Source organism: Eleutherodactylus coqui, chromosome 1 (genome assembly GCF_035609145.1).
Source record: "Eleutherodactylus coqui strain aEleCoq1 chromosome 1, aEleCoq1.hap1, whole genome shotgun sequence".
Classification (NCBI taxonomy): domain Eukaryota; kingdom Metazoa; phylum Chordata; class Amphibia; order Anura; family Eleutherodactylidae; genus Eleutherodactylus; species Eleutherodactylus coqui.
Window position 1 is genome coordinate 270,884,349 of NC_089837.1, and position 19,524 is coordinate 270,903,872.

Genomic DNA, 19,524 nt, shown 5'->3' on the forward strand with positions numbered 1-19,524 from the left:
ACTCTGAGATATCTGCCCGAAATCTATCTGAAGGGGCCTTTTTATTTGATGCTTCTAATATTCCTAGCTCCTCTAGTTTCTTTTCTAAGTTCTGCGAGCGTTGTTTTTTGAGTCTTGTACCATGTGAAATGCAAACTCCTCTTACTACACATTTCAAGGCCTCCCACTGTATAGAAACCGCCATGTCATCCAATCTATGATCCACTATAAAATTTTCTATTGGCATATTGCGTCATTTAACCCCTTAACGACCAGCCCATAGTGTTTTTACGTCCTCCCGAAGTGGGCTTTATTCTCTGAGGACGTAAAAACACGTATCCTGCAGAGAATAAAGACCCTTGGGCTGTGGACGTGACAGCTCCATGCTGTGAGTGTCTGCAGGTAGCCGACAGCATGGAGCTGTCATCCCGGCCTGTTCGGACCCCCCCCCCGGCATTGTGATCGGCGCTATCCAATGGATAGCGCCGATCGCAAAAAAGTAAACAAAAGTACAAAAAAAGTTAAAGATTCAGCTGCCCTGATGGATCGGATCCATGGGGGCAGCTGAAATTACTCACCCGGGTCCGGCACGCTGCTCCCCGCTCTCCTGCCGCTCCGGGCCCCGAAGCCGGTCTTCTGCGCATGCGCGCCAGGCGGCATTACGTCAGCCGCATGCGCAGAAGGCCCGGCGGCGCGGGAGATTTAAAATCTCCTGGCTCCCGGCTCCTGTAGGTAGCCGGGAGGCAGGAAATGTCAGCGGGGACCACGGTGAGTGGTCCCCAGCACGCGATCGCCGCTATCCATTGGATAGCGACGATCGCGAAAGAGTTAAAAAAAAGTTTTAAAAAAGTCAGTTTCACCTCCCCTCATCGATCGGATCCATGAGGGGAGGTGAAAATACTCCTCCCCAGTCCTCAGCGGTGTCCCGATGTCCCGGGACCCGAATCCCCGTCTGCGCATGCGCGCCCGATGATTGACATCGGGCGCGTGCACAGAGGGGCTCGAGCCCCGGGAAATTTAAAATCCCTCTACTCCTGGCTGCCATGTGTAGCCAAGAGCAGAGGGATGTCACTGGTGATATGATCACTGTCATCCAATGGATGACAGTGATGATGTAAAGTAAAAAAAAAGTGTAAAAAAGTTAAAAAAAAGTAAAAAAAAGTTTTAAAAAGTAAAAAAAAAGTTTAAAAAGCGTACGTTTCATCTCCCCTCACAGATCATATCCGTAAGGGAGGATGAAAGTACGTACCTAAGGCCCCCGGATTTATCCGCGGACCTTACCACAGCTTCTGCGCACATGCCTGTCGCCAAAATGGCGCACGCATGCGCAAAAGCTGTGGATTGCCAGGATAATTTAAATTCTCCCTGCTCCTGGCTACAAAACGTAGCCAAGAGCCTGGAGAATTCACGGGGGGCCGCGGTGAGCGGTTCCTGGTCACGTGTTCGCCATTATCCAATAATGGCGATCACGTAAAAGTAAAAAAAAAATTTGAAGTTTCATCTCCTCTCACTGATGCGATCGGTGAGAGGAGATGAAACTTTTTACCGGAGGCCTGCGTATTTGAACCCCGACGCGATCCTCCTCCGTGGACCTTCCCGAATTCTGCACATGCAATTGCCGGCAAAAAGCCGGACACATGCGCAGGAGTCAGGGAGCCCAGGAAACTTAAAATCTCCTTGCTCCCAGCGACCAACGGTCGCCGAGAGTCTGGAGCCGTGACGGGTAGGGGCCTCATTGAGCGTTCCCCAGTCACGTGATAAAAAGGTAGCGATCTACCTTAGGCTGGTCGCACATGACCGGCTGGGAATTACGGATTTCGCATGCGTCTGATCTGCGGTATTACGCAGATCAATCGCATTAGATTACACAATTCCGCTCACATTAGCGGGTTGGAATTGTGTAATCCACTCGCAGAAAAGAGAATGCAGCAGGTTCTATTTTACCGCGGATATCCGCAACATAGAGCCTATTGTACTCCATGGTCATAGATATACCCGCAGCCCATATGCAACTACGTTGTATACGGGGTGAGGGTACCCGCGTCATCGCTAAGCGAGGGTGCGGGAAATGCAAACAACAAAAAAGGTGTACTGCGCATGATCGCCTGTGTGAGTACGCAGTTATGCGCAGTACATTACGTGGCCGTACGCAGGGTCACAGCCGGCTCACAGCTGGGATACGCTGCGGGCCTCCGCAAGCGAATTCCGCCTGCACCCGCGTGAGCCCAGCGTTATTCAGACCGCTACCTGTAATATGTAATTTACAAGAAGCCCCGGGAACGCTCGCCTTCCTGCAGTTCCAGGAGCACCTTGTTGAGCGCCTTCTGTGTGAGACCGCCGCACCTCAGCAAGCTTATGAAGACTCACGGAACGCCACTTTTTACACCCCATACCCGCCACTGAGGTCAAGAAAAGTCCTTCAAAATACATGAGAGGAGGGGGGATACCGGTTTTATTGCCCCATGGGCCCATTCCAACCAGCCTCCGTAATTACCCCTGTCTTCAGAAATACTACACGGTTCACATTATTACTTTTATCTAAGATTTGCGAATGCCAAAAAGGGCGCAGAGTGTGTGTGGGCGGGGGGGGGGGGATTTTTATGGAGTCAATTTTTATTCCGTACAAATAAGCAATGGGGCCTGAAATTTATTCAGTTGTGCCCTAGAATCCAACGGGTGTTCCGTCCTTTATAGGCCTTGCCATGCGTCCTGTAAGTAGATTAGGGCCACAATGGGTATGTTTCTGAACTCGGGACAAACGGGGGGATCCATTTGGGGGTGAATGTCTTCATTCCTATGTACACTGTACAAAAAAACTGTTTTTAAATTGAAAAAATTGCCAAAAAATTTGAAAATCGTAACTTTTTCCTTCTGCTTTGCTTAGATTCATTCAAATACTGTGGGGTCAAAATACGCAGTACACCCCTAGATAAATTTGTTAAGAGGTCTAGTTTTCAAAATGGGGTCATTTGTGGGGGTTCTCTATGGTTTTGGCCGCTCAAGAACTCTACAAGTGGGCAATGGCGCCTAAAAGGACTTCAAGCAAAATCTATGTTCCTAAAGCCACCGATTACTCCTTTCATTTTGGGCCCCGTTGTGCATGCGGACATAAGATTAGGGCCACAATGGGTATATTTCTGAAAACCGCACAAACAGGGGTATCCATTTTGGGGTGTAAGTCTTCCTTCATATGTGTGCTGTACAAAAAAAGCTGTTTTTAAAATGACAGAATTGCCAAAAAACAAAAATCCTAATTTTTTCCTTTTGCTTTGCTTGAATTTATTCAAAAACTGTGGGGTCAAAATACGCAGTACACCCCTAGATAAATTCGTTAAGGAGTCTAGTTTTCAAAATGGGGTAATTTGTGGGGGTTCTCTATGGTTTTGGGTGCTCAAGAACTCTACAAGTGGGCAATGGGGCCTAAAAGGACTTCAAGCAAAATTTCTGTTTTGAAAGACACTGACTACTCCTTTCATTTTGGGCCCCGTTGTGGACTCAGATATAATAATAGGGCCACAATTGGTATATTTCTGAACACGGGAGAAATAGGGGTATCCATTCTGGGGTGTAAATCCTAATTTTCATGTAAACTATAGGAAAAAAATATGTCTTTAAAATGACAAATTTGCAAAAATATGAAATTTTACTTTTTCTCCTCTAAATTGAATTAATTCCTGAAAAAAAACTGTGGGGTCAAAATACTCATGACACACCTCAGTGAATACACTAAGGGGTGTAGTTTTTAAAATGGGGTCATTTGGGGGGGGGGTATCTATTATTCTGACACTCATGACCCTTTCCAATCTTGGCTTGGTATAGGAAAACAAAGTGTTCCTCAAAATGCTAAAAAGTAATGTTAAATTTGTACGTCTCCTAAATGGTTAAAAAAAACGAAAGTTTTTCCAATGTGCACCCAAAATAAAGTAAATGGGTGGAAATATAAATCTTTGCAAAAATTTCTATATTATGTTTGCACATATTTAAGATATTGCAGTTGGAAATGTGAAAAAATGACGATTTTTTTTAAAATTTTCCCAATTTTGGCGCTTTTAATAAATAAACACAAATTCTATCGGTCTATTTTTTCCGCCTAAATGAAGTACAACATGTGGCGAAAAAACAATGTCAGAATCGCTTGGATATGCAAAACCTTTCTGGTGTTTTTCCATGTTAAAGTGACACGTCAGATTTGCAAAATTTGGCCTGGTCATTAAGGCGCAAACAGGCTTGGTCACTAAGGGGTTAAGATATTGTCATTTAATCTCCAAGTACTCCTCCCTCCACACTCCCCCGCCAAGACACGGAGTGACCCGTAGACCGGAGCATGGTCTGACCACACCATGGTGCCCACAGTGCTTGTTGGAGAGAAGTCCAATAGTTCGTGTGAGACCAACAAATAATCCAGCCACCCATAGCTATTGTGGGCTGCTGAATAATGACTGAAATCTCTGGATCCTGGATGTAGGATCCTCCATAAATTTACCAGCTTCATAGAAGCTAAACTCCTCTTCAATCTACGCAATTTCAGCAAAGGAGACACCAGACTTACACGTAGACGAGTCCTGTGGGGGGTCCAGGCATTAATCTCGATCCCGCTGCAAATTGAGCCAGCCTGTCTAGGGTTTTCAAACCAAACTGGACCTGACCCTGGTTGGGAAAATACATGTTAGCAATTGTTAGGATTTGATGTCCGATTTGTATTTTTATGAACAGGAATCTGCCTTCGAGATCTGAAACCGATCCAAGAGTACGATGGGGGAGCTGCTTGTGAATTGCAATTGAGACCCCTTGAACTTTTTTGTCCATGCGTACACTATGATGCCACGTGGTGTAATAGTGTGTCGTGCATCTTGGTGTACTGGTTAGTGTAAAATGGGTTTCTTGTAATAGTGCTATCATTATACCTTCCTTATGCAAGTGAGATAGAATTTTTCACCTCTTTGAGGGTTTATTTAGGCCCCTGGTGTTGAAAGTGCAAAACTTGAGATTCATCATGTAATAGGAGTGGCATATTCGGCCCCTCCCACCAAACACAGAGAGATAGAACAGAGAGAAATAGAAAGAACAATAACATCCCAGCACCAGACGAAGAGTGTAGGTAAAAAGGTATTCTCCGGAAGCCGGTCCAGAGTGGTTTGGGCGGTTACTAGTCGATGAATAATACAGGGACGACAAGGTCCGTCGTCCAGCCCTATTGGGGACAAAGAGGCGCACATCAGGGAAGTGTCCCCGCTCACTCCGACTGATCAAATGGGTCCTTTCCGGACCTTGTTAATAGGTAGGTTAGAATTTCTGAAACTTATATAACAGATAACTATCCCTCTACATTGTGTTTTGCACATTGGTGTCAGCCCTGGACCTCTGAGCAAGCCTGAGAGGCACCTTCTAAGAGACATAGGAAGGAGAGGATGGGAAGAGGAGGGTAGAGAACAAAACATAACTTAGTCAAACTTATTCAAACTTGCATTAATATTCCCTCCCCCCTCCCGTAAGTAGATTTTGCCTCTCTTCTTCTCGTGGGACTAAATTACGTAGTTTGGGCACTATGCACTATCCCTTGCTGTCAAGTTGGTGGCATTTTGTCTTTTGAAGCTGGGGATTCTGGTCAAGCGTCCAAGTCGTCGCTGGCTGAAGTCATGAGGCCGTAGAGTGGTTTTTGTTTATGGCATTTTACTGGTTGTGAATGTCTCTTTGACGTCGCAAGTTCTTTTGTTGCCTTGGAGGCACTGTTTCCCACTGCTCTCTTGGTACTCTAGTGGGCAATGATAATGGGGAGGGCCAATCCGGCAAAGTAATTGGCGGCAGATTTAGTGTCTCTAGGAAATTTGAGAGGTCACTCGGGTGTCTGAAGAAAGCAGATTTCCCTTCCCTGGTTGCTATGAGTTAGAATGGGAAGTCCCAATGGTAAGGGATTTCTCTGCCTCATAGGGCATCCACCACTGGTTTTAAAGTTTTGCGTAGTTGAAGCATGCGCCTTGCCAGATCTGGTAGGATTAGGATTGTGGTTCCATCATGTGTCAACTCTTTACTAATACGTGCCTGCTTTAGAATTGCTTCTTTATTAGAGATGAGCGAGCGTACTCGGAAAAGCACTACTCGCTCGAGTAATTTGCTTTATCCGAGTATCGCTGTGCTCGGGTCTGAAGATTTGGGTGCCGGCACGGAGCGGGGAGCTGCAGGGGAGAGCGGGGAGGAACGGAGGGGAGATCTTTCTCTCCCTCTCTCCCGCCCGCTCTCCCCTGCTCCCCGCTGCGACTCGCCTGTCAGCCGCAGCGGCACCCGAATCTTCAGGGATGAGCACAGCGATACTCGGATAAAGCAAATTACTCGAGCGAGTAGTGCTTTTCCGAGTACGCTCGCTCATCTCTACTCTTTATCTCTGAAAAAGTGGATTCTACATATGACATCCCTCGGCCTCTTAGGATCCGTGGGTTTTGGACCCAATGCTCTGTGTATACGGTCAATGTTAATCAGTTGATCCATAGGTCTTTGAAGGAGCGAGGAAAAGAAATGTTGTGCCCATTTATCCAGTTGGTCATTTCCTATGGTCTCGGGCAGGCCCTTATGCACAAGTTGTTTCTCCGATGCCTATTCTCTAAATCCTCCAAATGCGTTAAAATATCTATAATTTGTGCAGCTTGGGCTTTTATCACTTGGTTGGACAATATATATTACCGCGCACCCCACTTCGGTATATTCAGCAATGTGGACCGCCATAGATGTCCCCGAGTTAATAAATCTTTTGGGACTTGTCCTGCTAATGGGACTCGTAAAAATGCAAAATACTATTGGTCCAAGAGCACCGTTCACGCGACGCTCGTATTTACGTCAATAATGCCCCGACGCGGCTATAAAAATATTTTCATTTCGCCAAAAATGCCCAAATCCCCCCCAGAAATGACCAGGCGTATGATAGACTGTACAAATTGAGGCCTCTTATATCGCTACTAAAAGATGCCTTTCAAAACATTTAAATCCCCTCCACTCAGCTTCCTCTAGTTTCATGAGGAGCTTATTGAACACCTTTTATTTAAGACCGCTGCACCTCAGGATGCATTACAGTCCGAGGAGGTGTGAAGCCTCACAGAGCACCATTTTCTGCATCAAATCCCTGAGACTGTGAGCAAAAAATACCCCCCCCCCCAAAAAAAAAAGTGTTGTGTCTGCACCAAACAAGGGAGGAGGAGGGATACACGATTTTTTTGCCCCATGTGTCCATCCGACCCAGGCCTTTGTAATTACCCCTGCTTTGAAACCTACCATACTATTTAACATTATTAATTTTATTTCATATATAGGAAACGCCAAAAGGGGGTGTGGGTGGGGGTGATGGGGTTATTTTTAGGGAGTCAATTTTATTTTTATTAGTGCGTCTCCCCAGTTTTTTCTGCTTGAAACAAAGAGAATGGTCATAAAAGTGACAAATTTGGTGAAAAAAAATGAAATCGCATTTATATTTCACTCGCATTATAATTATTAAAAAAAATAAAAATGTGGCATCAGAATGCTTAGTACACCCCTAGATAACTTAGCTAAGGGGTGTTGATTTCAAAATTGGGTCACTTGTGAGGGGCGTTCTATTATTTTGGCATTTTATTGTGTCTACAAGCGTGCAATAGGGCCTGGAATTTATTCAGATGCATCCTAAAATCAAACGGGTGCTCCCTCCATTACAGGCCTAGCCATGCATCCTATAAGAAGATTGGGGCTACAATGGGTATGTTTTTTGAACAGAATCACAGAAAATGGCCGTTACTTACTGAGTGAGGAGTGCATATAGATGCATACTCTCACCATGCAGGTAGCTGACTACCAAATGGAGGAGCAAATACCACCTGTGCAGGACACTGATAAGACAGCCACTCACACTGCCTCTTGATAATGAGGGGGGTGGCTGCTTGGTGTATACTCCCACACATAGTGGATACAGGGTGCCAGACCTTTCTGATATATGTAGTTCACCATGCAGACCAGCAACCTATTAATGACACCATGATAATTCGGCGGGTTTCCCTGCATTTCCAACAGTGAACCACATTGGTACTGCCACCCTGGGCTCCCCCTGGAGTCTTAAAGCCACACTGCATGTGAATGATAGATAATAAATGCAAGGCATTGGTTGGATGTTGGCCAAGATACATGAGCACACTAACCACTTCATGGTTCCTTGCATTGTAGTGGGTCCCTACACTAATATAAATGCATCACAGAAGGGGAAAATAAAAATTAAAAACAATCACAGAAAATGGTTGTTACTTACTGAGTGAGGAGTGCAAATAGATGCATCCTCTCACCATGCAGGTAGCTGACTACCAAATGGAGGAGCGAATAACACCTGTGCAGGACACCGATATAGAGATGAGCGAACGTACTCGTCCGAGCTTGATGCTCGTTCGAGTATTAGGGTGTTCGAGATGCTCGTTACTCGAGACGAGCACCACGCGATGTTCTAGTTACTTTCACTTTCATCTCTGAGACATTTGCGCGCTTTTCTGGCCAATAGAAAGACAGGGAAGGCATTACAACTTCCTCCTGTGATGTTCCAGCCCTATACCACCCCCCTGCAGTGAGTGGCTGGGGAGATCAGGTGTCACCCGAGTATTTAAATCAGCCCTGCCCGCGGCTCGCCACAGATGCATTCTGACAGAGATCAGGGACAGTGCTGCTGATGCTGCTGCTGCTGCTGCTGCTATAGGGAGAGCGTTAGGAGTTATTTTAGGCTTGAAGAACCCCAACGGTCCTTCTTAGGGTCCTTCTTTCCTGGCTCTGCGTTGCCTGTTACATCACCGACGTCATCCCGTCCAGAGGGAAACAGTCTGCAGTAATTTTACATAGTATAGAGCCAGTAGTGGTGAGGCAGGGACAGTGGGAAAGGTGAAAGAGATATACTGTCTATATAGCCAGTGGGCTTTATCAAACAAATTAGGGAAAAATACTATCTTTGGGCTGCCTGTGACCGTCTTGAGTGTACTGCGTCTCTGCTGGGGGTAGTAGTCCTAATTAATACGCAGCTAAGTGTTACAGCAGGCTTGCGCAAAATTCTTTCCTGGCTCTGCATTGCCCGTTACATCACCGACGTCATCCCGTCCAGAGGGGAAAAGTCTGCAGTAATTTTACATAGTATAGGGCCAGTAGTGGTGAGGCAGGGACAGTGGGAAAGGGGAAAGAGATATACTGTCTATATAGGCAGTGGGCTTTTTCAAACAAATTTGGGAAAAATACTATCTTTGGGCTGCCTGTGACCGTCTTGAGTGTACTGCGTCTCTGCTGGGGGTAGTAGTCCTAATTAATACGCAGCTAAGTGTTAGAGCAGGCTTGCGCAAAATTCTTTCCTGACTCTGCGTTGACCGTTACATCACCGCCGTCATCCCGTCCAGAGGGAAACAGTATACATATATATGCTGCCTACAGTATCTGTCTGCTGTCTCAGCTCAGCCTTTAAAAAAATAGAAGCAAAATACTTAAGGCCTACTAGTGGCCTTTGGACACTTGACTGCTTCTGCGCTCTGAATTCCACTAGCTCAGTCATACGCACCTACGTCTCACTACAGGCGTGCGCAAAATTGTTTCCTGGCTCTGCTGTGCGTTCCGTAAGCGAAGTCAGCCTCCAACCACAGGCCAATAAGCGGCACATTTAATTACAGCGTTCTGTTTATGCACTACGGGTAATACACCATGCTGAGGGGTAGGGGTAGGCCTAGAGGACGTGGACGCGGGCGAGGACGCGGAGGCCCAAGTCAGGGTGTGGGCACAGGCCGAGCTCCTGATCCAGGTGTATCGCATGTGCACGTTTAACGCTTGAGCGTGCGGGTGCGTGGCTGCGTACTTGCACTTGCGCTCAAACACTTGCGCTAGCGACGGCTGGATGGTGCGCTGAGAGACATTGCTGGATGGGGCCGAGGACAGCGGAGGTGAGGGTGTGGGTGCAGGCCGGGAGACGGTCATGCCTGTGTCCTGAGAGGGGGGTTGGATCTCAGTGGCAGGTTGGGGCACAGGGGGAGAGGCAGTGGTGCAAACCGGAGGCGGTGAACGGCCTTCGTCCCACCTTGTGGGGTGCTTGGCCATCATATGCTTGCGCATGCTGGTGGTGGTGGCTCCACGGCTGATCTTGGCGCGACAAACCTTGCACACCACAGTTCGTCGGTCGTCTGCACTCTCAGTGAAAAACTGCCACACCTTTGAGCACCTCGGCCTCTGCAGGGTGGCGTGGTGCGAGGGGGCGCTTCGGGAAACAGTTGGTGGATTATTTGGTCTGGCCCTGCCTCTACCCCTGGCCACCGCACTGCCTCTTCCAACCTGCCCTGCTGCTGCACTTGCCTCCCCCTCTGAAGACCTGTCCTCAGTAGGCTTAGCAAACCAGGTGGGGTCAGTCACCTCATCGTCCTGCTGCTCTTCCTCCGAATCCTCTGTGCGCTCCTCCCTCGGACTTACTGCAATTACTACTACCTGAGTGATAGACAACTGTGTCTCATCATCGTCCTCCTCCTCACCCACTGAAAGCTCTTGAGACAGTTGCCGGAAGTCCCCAGCCTCATCCCCTGGACCCCAGACCTGCTCGGAAAGGTGCACCAGCTCAGCGCACATTTCCGCAAGGCCAAGACGGACGCTGCCACCCTGCGCACCCTGCAACATCGGTTTAATCTGCCAGTGCACCGCCTGCTGTGCGACGTACCCACACGGTGGAACTCTACGCTCCACATGTTGGCCAGGCTCTATGAGCAGCGTAGAGCTATAGTGGAATACCAACTCCAACATGGGCGGCATAGTGGGAGTCAGCCTTCTCAATTCTTTACAGAAGAGTGGGCCTGGTTGGCAGACATCTGCCAGGTCCTTGGAAACTTTGAGGAGTCTACCCAGATGGTGAGCGGCAATGCTGCAATCATTAGCGTCACCATTTCTCTGCTATGCCTCTTGAGAAGTTCCCTGCAAAGCATAAAGGCAGACGCTTTGCGCTCGGAAACGGAGGCGGGGGAAGACAGTATGTCGCTGGATAGTCAGAGCACCCTCATGTCTATATCTCAGCGCGTTGAGGAGGAGGGGGAGGAGCATGAGGAGGAGGGGGAAGAGACAGCTTGGCCCACTGCTGAGGGTACCCATGCTGCTTGCCTGTCATTTTTTCAGCGTGTATGGCCTGAGGAGGAGGAGGAGGATCCTGAAAGTGATCTTCCGAGTGAGGACAGCCATGTGTTGCGTACAGGTACCCTGGCACACATGGCTGACTTCATGTTAGGATGCCTTTCTCGTGACCCTCGCGTTACACGCATTCTGGCCACTACGGATTACTGGGTGTACACACTGCTCGACCCACGGTATAAGGAGAACCTTTCCACTCTCATACCCGAAGAGGAAAGGGATTCAAGAGTGATGCTATACCACAGGACCCTGGCGGACAAACTGATGGTAAAATTCCCATCTGACAGCGCTAGTGGCAGAAGGCGCAGTTCCGAGGGCCAGGTAGCAGGGGACGCGCAGAGATCAGGCAGCATGTACAGCACAGGCAGGGGAACACTTTCCAAGGCCTTTGACAGCTTTATGGCTCCCCAGCAAGACTGTGTCACCGCTCCCCAGTCAAGGCTGAGTCGGCGGGAGCACTGTAAAAGGATGGTGAGGGAGTACGTAGCCGATCGCACGACCGTCCTCCGTGACACCTCTGCCCCCTACAACTACTGGGTGTCGAAGCTGGACACGTGGCCTGAACTCGCGCTGTATGTCCTGGAGGTGCTTGCTTGTCCTGCGGCTAGCGTCTTGTCAGAGAGGGTGTTTAGTGCGGCTGGGGGAATAATCACGGATAAGCGTACCTGCCTGTCAACCGACAGTGCCGACAGGCTTACAATCATAAAGATGAACAAAGCCTGGATTTCCTCAGAGTTCTCTTCTCCACCAGCGGACAGCAGCGATACCTAAACAATACGTAGGCTGCACCCGCGGATGGAAGCATCGTTCTCTATCACCATCAAAAACGGGGACCTTTTAGCTTCATCAATCTGTGTATTATATTCATCCTCCTCCTCCTGCTCCTCTTCCTGAAACCTCACGTAATCACGCCGAACGGGCAATTTTTCTTAGGCCCACAAGGCTCAGTCATATAATTTTTGTAAACAATGTTTATACGTTTCAATTCTCAATTCAATAAAGTGTTGAAACTTGCACCTGAACCAATTTTTATTTTAACTGGGCTGCCTACAGGCCTAATTACAAATTAAGCCACATTAACCAAAGCGATTAATGGGATTCACCCGCCCTCTTGGTTGGGCATGGGCAATTTTTCTGAGGTACATTAGTACTGTTGGTACACCAATTTTTTGGGCCCTCGCCTACAGTGTAATTCTGGTAATTTTTAGCCCACCTGCATTAAAGCTGACGTTACCTCAGCTGTGCTGGGCACTGCAATGGAATATATTTATGTACCGCCGGTGGGTTCCAGGGAGCCACCCATGCTGTGGGTGCACAGGGACTTCACATTAGGGATTTGTACCTGCCAGTGTCTATGTATTAAAAACCCCTGTCAGACTGGGGCATGCAGTGTGGGCCGAAGCCCACCTGCATTAAACCTGATGTTACCTCAGCTGTGATGGGCACTGCAATGGGATATATTTATGTACCGCCGGTGGCTTCCTGGGACCCACCCATGCTGTCGGGCCACATGGAGTTCTAACTGCATGTGTTTACTTCTACAGAACCCCAGTCTGACTGGGGCATGCAGTGTGGGCCGAAGCCCACCTGCATTAAACCTGACGTTACCTCAGCTGTGATGGGCACTGCAATGGGATATATTTATGTACCGCCGGTGGGTTCCAGGGAGCCACCCATGCTGTCAGTCCACACGGAGTTGTAACTGCATGTGTCCACTTCTAAAGAACCCCAGTCTGACTGGGGCATGCAGTGTGGGCCCAAGCCCACCTGCATTAAACCTGACGTTACCTCAGCTGTGATGGGCACTGCAATAGGATATATTTATGTACCGCTGGTGGCTTCCTGGGACCCACTCATGCTGTCGGTCCACACGGAGTTGTAACTCCATGTGTCCACTTCTAAAGAACCCCAGTCTGACTGGGGCATGCAGTGTGGGCCGAAGCCCACCTGCATTAAACCTGACGTTACCTCAGCTGTGATGGACACTGCAATAGGATATATTTATGTACCGCTGGTGGCTTCCTGGGACCCACCCATGCTGTCGGTCCACACGGAGTTGTAACTCCATGTGTCCACTTCTAAAGAACACCAGTCTGACTGGGGCATGCAGTGTGGGCCGAAGACCACCTGCATTTAATCGGACATTACCTCAGCTGTGATGGGCACTGCAATGGGATACATTTATGTACAGCCGGTGGGTTCCAGGGAGCCACCCATGCTGTGGGTGCACACGGAATTCCCATTGCGGAGTTGTACCTGCCTCTGACTATTTATAAAAAACCCCGGTCTGACTGGGGCATGCAGACACCTTGACAGAATGAATAGTGTGTGGCACATGGGTTCCCCATTGCTATGCCCACGTTTGCAGCTCCTGATGGAGGTGGCACAGGATTGGATTTCTCATTGCTTCTGTACAGCATTATGGGCTATCGCCCCGCCCCTTTTAAAGAGGGTCGTTGCCTGGCCGTGCCAACCCTCTGCAGTGTGTGCCTGCGGTTCCTCCTCATGGCCGACGCACTTATAAATAGACATGAGGGTGGTGTGGCTATGAGGCCAGCGTGTGGCTTGAGGGCAGCTGAAGGCTGCGCAGGGACACTTTGGTGTACGCTGTGGACACTGGGTCGTGCAGGGGGGTTGGGCAGCATGTTACCCAGGAGAAGTGGCAGCGGAGTGTCATGCAGGCAGTGATTGTGCTTTGTTGGAGGTAGTGTGGTGCTTAGCTAAGGTATGCCTGGCTAATGAGGGTTTTTCAGAAGTAAAAATTGTTGGGGGGGGGCACTCTTGCCGCTATTGTGGCTTAATAGTGGGACCTGGGAACTTGAGATGCAGCCCAACATGTAGCCCCTCGCCTGCCCTATCCATTGCTGTGTCGCTCCCATCACTTTCTTGAATTGCCCAGATTTTCACAAATGAAAACCTTAGCGAGCATCGGCGATATACAAAAATGCTCGAGTCACCCATTGACTTCAATGGGGTTCGTTACTCGAAACGAAACCTCGAGCATCGCGAAAATTTCATCTTGAGTAACGAGCACCCGAGCATTTTGGTGCTCGCTCATCTCTACACCGATAAGACAGTTACTCACACTGCCTCTTGATAATGAGGGGGGTGGCTGTTTGGTGTATACTCCCACACATAGTTTGTGTGGTTTTTAATTGGTTTATAAAAAATTAGGTTGTGTTACAGATAAAAAATTTTAGGAGAACTTGGTGCAATTTAGCCAGATTATAAAATACTCACAATCTGCATCAAGGATGCTCATTAGCTTGCAAGTCCCGAACTAAAAAATAAAAATTGCCCTATTTAAAAAAGAAAAAAAAAAGCGCTAAGCACAGTAGCTTCAAAACCATTTGCAATGTCCAGCCAGGCCTGTGGAGAGCTCAGCGCCAACACCAATATAGTAACATAGTATGTAAGGCCGAATGAAGACAATGTCCATCTAGTTCAGCCTATTAATCCTCCCATGTTGTTGATCCAGAGGAAGGCAAAAACCCCAAGAGGCAGGAGCCAATTAGCTCATTTGGTGGGGGAAAATTTCTTCCCTACTCCCTAATGGCAATTAGACTAATCCCTGGATCAACCTCTAATAGTTCCTACCTGCCTGTATACCCGGATTAACAATTAACCTAAAATTTATATCCTCTTATATCCTTCCGCTCTATAAAGACATCAAGTCCCCTTTTAAACTCCTCTATGGATTTTGCCATCACCACATCCTCAGGCAGAGAGTTGCACAGTCTCACTGCTCTTACAGTAAAGTACACTTTTCTGTGTTGGCGATAAAAACTGCTTCCTTCTAGACGTAGCTGATGCCCTCTTGTTACCATTGCAGTCCTGGGTGTAAACAGATTGTGGGAGAGATCATTGTATTGTCCCCTGATGTATTTATACATAGTTATTTGATCACCCCTTAGCTGTCCTTTTTTCTAGGGTAAATAATCCCAAATTGGATAGCCTCTCTGGGTATTCCAGTCCCTTCATTCCATGTATTAGTTTAGTTGCCCTTCTTTGAACCCCCTCAAGCACTGTAACATCTTTCCTGAGCAACGGTGTCCAGAACTGTACGCAGTATTTCATGTGAGGCCTGGCAAGTGCCTTACATAGTGGGAGGATAATGTTCTCATCCTTTGCCCCTATACCCCTTTTAATGCACCCCAAGACTCTATTTGCTTTTGCAGCAGCTGACTGGCATTGGTTACTCCAGTTTAATCTATAATCCACTAGTGACCCCAGGTCTTTTTCTATATCCCTTTTCCCTAGTTGTACCCCATTTAGTGTATATTGGTGACATCCGTTTCTCCTGCCCATGTGCATAACCTTACATTTATCAAGACTGAACTTCATTTGCCATTTTTCTGCCCAAGCCCCCAGCTTATCTTATTCTGTTTGAAGCCGTACCTTGTCCTTCGTTGCATTGATTATATTGTATAATTTTGTGTCATCTGCAAATATTGATATTTTACTGTGCAGTCCCTCTATCAGGTCGTTGATAAATATATTGAACAGAATGGGGCCCAATACTGAACCCTGTGGCACCCTGCTAGCGACGATGGCCCAATCAGAGTATGAACCATTTATTACCACCATCTGCTTTCTTTCTCTGAGCCAATTCTTTACCCATATACACACGTTTTCACCCAATCCGAGCTGTCTCATTTTATATATCAACCTATTGTGCGGCACGGTGTCAAATGCTTTAGAGAAGTCCAGATATACAAGATCGATAGACTCTCCCAGGTCCAGCCTAGAACTTACTTCATCGTAGAAGCTGATCAGATTTGTCTGACATGATCGACCCTTCATGAATCCATGCTGGTGAGGAGTTATTCCGGTATCAATGGTATCAGCTTCTCCAAAATTAAATCGCAGAAACTCCTGATGATCCCACAGATGCTCTATATGGCTAACAGGAACTGAAACAGCAATGACGCAAATGAGTTCCCAGTAGGGTGTAATCTGAGGACAGAGATAAATAAATACTAATTTAGTAACCAAAAAAAACAAAAGTACTGGAAACACTTCCCAGGCATGAAAAGAACTGAAGACTATACAGGTAACATAAAAAACAACAGAAACAGAAGGCACATGGAAAAAACAAAAAGGCACATATCTTCAGGATTCACCACGGTTGTAACACTGTTCGTGTTTTTATCTTCTGTTTTGTCTTTGTTGCTTATTTGCATAAAATTCCTTTGGGTCTGTATCAATGATGACTCACCTTTCAAACTTTGATTGTTATTTGGAACTGATATAGTATGGCAAGTCTTCCATTTTATTTTCGGATTTATTTGACCTGCACACGTTTTTTTTTTACTGGGAAGTGTGTTTCTATGATGACTGGAATTTAATAGATCACACTAAATGCCAATATTTTTCATAATCACTCTTGATGTCTGCACTGACGTGTTTTCTTTTCCAATTTTCCCTTTGTTGTCATAGTTCTCCAGACTAGATTGATCTGTGTTTGTGCTTATGTCAGCAAGATTTCTTTTGTAATTTAGGACAACTTTGGCATCACCTGCGGAACCCTCACAGCACACTAACACTAGTATTTCGATTCTACATTGGTCCCCTTTCAGATAAACATCTGCATTTGTTTCTGGAATAGCATAAGTTTCATTTTGTGGAGGCTCAAGCGTCTTGTTTACTTCAATTCTTCGCCGTTTTTCAGATGGGCCCCCTTTTTTCCTTATTTTGGTTTCCGAGGGCTAATATTTCGGTCTCTGATGGAAAAATGCTTGGTAGTGCATTTGATTTTAACTTTTTAGTGTTACTAACTGTTATACGAAGGACTGCTGATAAGTCTTTGGCTTTGTGTTCTTTTTTTGTTTCTATGGTAATGAATGTTGCATCACATGAAAGCCTTATATGTCTAATATGTTTTCAAAATGTTGTGTTTGTAGCTTATGGCAACAGTGATCTAGGCACATGGGAAAACACAATGGCGGAGTCTAAGGCGATATTCACAGCCAATGAGAGCGGAGGAGTGATAAAATTCTTGTTTCTGCAAGGCAAGTCCGCAAAGGATATTCATGGTGATATGTCGCAGACATTAGGGGATCAATGCCCTTCATATTCTACAGTAAAGAACTAGGTTGCCAAATTTAAAATGGGCCATTTTAGCACCAATGATGAGGAACGTCCTGGACGACCGAGAGAGGTCGTTATTCCGGAGATCGTCGATGCTGTGCACAACCTCATACTGGAGAATCGGCGAATTTCAGCTAAAGGAATAGCAGACATCATGGGAATTTCTCGTCAACATGTTTTTGTCATTATGCATGAACATTTGAACATGAAGAAGCTATCTGCAAAGTGGGTCCCCAAATGTTTGACAACAGATCAGAAAAGCATGCGAGTGAAAACTTCCCGGTCCATTTGTCTGCATTTCCGGACTGATAAGAACTTCCTGGATCGACTGCTCACTATGAATGAGACCTGGATTTATTTGTATGACCCTGAAACCAAGGAGTAGTCAAAAGAGTGGAGGCACAGTGGTTCTCCTTGCCCAAAGAAGTTCAGGGTGCAAAAATCAGCCACTAAAGTAATGGGGTCTGTGTTCTGGGATAAGGAGGGCATGCTGCTAGTGGACTACCTTCAAAATGGTTCCACCATCAATGCAAGGTATTGCATTTGACTTTTGGACCAATTGAAGGCAGCTCTGAAGGCCAAAAGGCGCGGCAAGCTGTCCAAAGGAATCTTGTTTCTGCAAGACAATGCCTCCGCTCACACTGCACAAGTGATCAAGGCAAAACTGGTGGAGCTAGGCTTCCAGCTGGTTGACCACCCACCTTACTCATCAAATCTAGCTCCCTCCGACTATCATCTGTTTGCAAACCTGAAGAAACACCTCAAGGGTACCAAATTTCACACCATTTCTAATGCCATGGCTGCTACGGATGACTGGTTTGAGGCACAACCAAAATCCTTCTTTTTGGAAGGCTTACAGAACTTGGAATACCAATGTAAGAAGTGTGTTGACATCAGTGGAGAGTATGTGGAATAATTGGAAGGCTTACAGAACTTGGAATACCAATGTAAGAAGTGTGTTGACATCAGTGGAGAGTATGTGGAATAAATGTAAAGTTTCATCTTCCTATCTCGTTTCATTCTGGGTAAAGCCAAAGACTTATCAGCAGCCCCTCGTATAACTGTCCTCTGTGAAATTTTACTGCATATCCTAACTGCATAGCTGTAACATTTTTTTCAAAAATCTTTATTTAGCCATGAGTCTATGTCAGTGAAAATGTGTGCTGCCCGTAAGCGCACATTTTTGTTCATTTTGTTTTGTTCGCTCAACATCTTTTGGAAAAAAAAATGCAAAATGATCTTATCTCCCCTACTCCTCCAAGCACTAATACAACCTGGCACAAGACAGGCATTCTGGACAATTTCTATGAGTGGAGATGCTTTGAAAGATTACATTTTTTAGTTGTACAAACTTTGTAGTACTTATTTCTGAACCAACATTTCCGTCAAGGTCAATGAATTCCAAAACATTTCCTTGACAACGACCATTAATTTTTTCGGTAGTTTGTACATGCACTGGTGTCTGACACTTGTGTATCGATTTTGGATGAGATAGAAAAGTATCCGCTTGTACCGTTAGGATTCAGCCACTGCTACAATTCATGGTCTATAACCTAAAATATAACTTTTATTCAAATAAAATTAAAAACGTGCGTGATCAAACTCGTGAATTGTGTGCCTCTCTTTTTTAAGAGAACACTGATATATTGATATTTCTTTATTATATTTATGTCCTAGTATTTTTTGCTAACCGTAAATTTGAAAATAGAAGATACCCCACAATAAGCTTTACTGCGTGGGAACAAAAAATTCCTTTATTGTTTTTATTTATTGTTCTATTTCACAAATATAAGGCTCTGTTCATCATTTTGGGTTTATCTAGTGAACAAGCCTCAATGGACAACAGATTCTCAGTCACTGATTAATATATATGTTCGCTCCACCAGTGGTTTGGTCAAGTCCCAAGATGTGAACAGCCTGACCGGCTGTGAATGAATGAGCATAGATGGTCAGGCTGTTCACATCTATAGCGCTTTATACCATCCTGGTGATGCAGCTACATCAATGGTAGCTGTAGAAAAGCGTTTAATGGTCTTCTATAGGAATTAGAAGGGGTTATTGAGAGTCTTGATGGGTGATAGAATCTGAATCCATCAGACCAATACTCAGTCCCCAAAACTTTAGATATTGAATATGACTATAAGAAAAGGGGTTAGAGAGAGTCTTGATGGGTAAAAAATTTAAGTCCATCAGACCAATACTCGGTCCCCATAACTTGAGATGTTGAACATGAATATGCAAATAAAGGGCTGATAGTTTCCACATAGTAAATTGAGTGTGGGTCTATCACAATTTCATACCAGCTATTCACAAATAAACAAT